Consider the following 2,500-nt stretch of genomic DNA (forward strand, 5'->3'; position numbering starts at 1 on the left):
ACTTTTTCTTTCTTTCTTCCTTCAAACGGGCTGAGGGAAACAGCAAGAGGAGAGAGGAACACAGGAACTGGAGTTTCATTCCCCGTGATTTGTAATTACACTATGGACACATGTTCCCCTTCGTGTTTGATCGACTAATTAGAAAGGAAACGCTAATGTAGCGCGGAGCGTCTTTTTTCTGGGGGTGTGCAGAAGTGCAGCTGTCGTAGCGCAACGCACCGACGGTTTCTCTCGTAATTAGAGACCGGCTTGTCACTACGGCAGCCAAGCCCTCATATTAAAACTATCAAGAGACAGCTCTATGATTTGGAGTTAATTCAGAGAGACTCTGGTTATGAGGAAGGAAGCGTGCTCGTGGGAGTGAGGTTTGTTTTCTTTGATGGCCCTATCTTCAAGCCTGATGATCACAGTCATTTTTATGTCAGCCACTGAAGCGCAGGAAAATTCCCCAAATTGTCTTGTCTAGTTAAATTTGCCCAGTGCTTTGAGCTCAGTTTAATGTCTAATTTCGTCTTTGGGTAAGGCTAAATTGCTTTTCTTTGAGCATTTTTGCTTGTTTGGCATTGCCAAATGCGAAAAAAACATGTAAACTGTGGTTCATAAGCTGACATATGCTTGTTAAAAATTACCCTAGTTATATTACCTACTATAACAGGAAGAGAAAGCTAGGGTATTTCCTCAGGGTGGAGACAGACTCAGATAAGTTAATGAAGAGTGCAACAGAGAGAGAGCAAGGGTGAGAGAGAGAGAGAGAGAGAGAGAGAGAGAGAGAGAGAGAGAGAGAGAGAGAGAGAGAGAGAGAGAGAGAGAGAGAGAGAGAGAGAGAGAGAGAGATTGTCAGGTATGTCTGTCACTCTCTCTATTTCTTCCTGACCCCCCCCCATTCCTCCTTGCTCCACAGAGGTCAGAGGTCAACAGATGAATACTGTATCAAATGACAAGCAACCCCACAAGACCAACAACAGAACCAGGATAGAAACATCAACTACTTCCGCACTGGTCAGTTAATTAACAAATTCGTCAATTAATGAATTATTCTCTGGCATTTTGTTGTTCTGTTCCCATTCTTTCCCCCATTCTGTTGATCTTTTAATTGTTTTCCATCAATGAATGAATTCCATCAATCTTCCTCTACATATTCATGTGTCCAGCCGACCACGAGGCCTGATACATATAACAACACCGTCAACACAGCGAGGGATGGGGCCCAGACACCATTTTGCTCTATAATGACCAATTTCCGCACATCATTCACATCCTAAATGGACCATTACGTAAATCTAAAATATTAACAAACGACCCCCCCCCCCCCCCCCCCCCCCTGCACCGCCAATACACCTCATCAGTCTGGGAATAACCTGCTGTGCCCAAGGGGTCAAATGACCTCTTCCAAGCGTGACCCTGCTGGTGGAATGCACTTTGAACCCTGGCCCCTGGTGGTGTGGCCCTCGCTGCTCCTGACCCCTGCAGTGGAGAGCAGTTCATGGAGGACCACAGTTGGTCCCAGTCGGTTCAGAAGAGGAGGAAGGAATTTGTCAGAGTCACTAAATCATGCAGTCGTTAGGGAAATGAGTCAGTGCTGTTGCTTCTGTAGCGAAAGGACGACTCTGACTTCCAAACCCCTGTGACGGTTGGGAGACAAACAATACACATAAAAGACACACACATTTCAGAGCATGTACCGGATAAGGAAAAGCACAGTCCTATGAAAAACAAATTGAGATGGACTCCTGTAGTGACTGAATACATAATTGAATACTCATTAATAAGACAATCAAAATGAAAGAATTTTCATACTGATTCCAGCGTCACCCATGTGATTCCATGCACATAATAACCCTATTGTCAAATATGACACATAATAAGTAATAGTAGGTTAAAATGTGCTTCAGTGTGGATCGTGGTTGCTGTGATGGGGATGGACGCATCACTGGGAGCTATGATGCTGAACTCTGTCCCGATCACCTGCTTCCTGTTCCTCTTCCCAGCTGTTCCGCGGCTGACTTCCCACAAGCTGCGTCCCCAAAGGCCGCCTGGCAGACCGGGAGCTAGGCCTTAGGTACTCTTTTGTCTCTGCTCTTCAAGAGTAGACTTGACCTATTTAGCAAGGGTCAGCAGTCACTTTAAATCAGCCTCCCCAATGAGGCCTGATAATCCATGGGTTTGGCACTTTTCTTGGATCCTGTCAAGAAGGAATTGATAAGGGGCGCCCCGGTGGTTCACCGGGTAGAGCGCGTACCATTAAGGCCCAGTCCTTCCCGCAGCGATAAAAACCTCCAAAAATTAATTAAAAAAACTAACAAAAAATAGACGTTGAAATGGGTGTCTGGAAGCATGATCAACGCAAAGAAACATCCAGATATTAGGCCTTATAGGACCGGGCCTGTTTAACAGCCCTGCATCTGAAACCACTTGTTTGCATGTCCATACTTCTCTGGGCATCACTGATTTTCAGCAACCGGACGACTGAAAGATAAAGCCCAAGTTCCAGGTCAGAGGG

The sequence above is a fragment of the Gadus morhua genome, chromosome 18, assembly GCF_902167405.1.
Source record: "Gadus morhua chromosome 18, gadMor3.0, whole genome shotgun sequence".
Taxonomy (NCBI): domain Eukaryota; kingdom Metazoa; phylum Chordata; class Actinopteri; order Gadiformes; family Gadidae; genus Gadus; species Gadus morhua.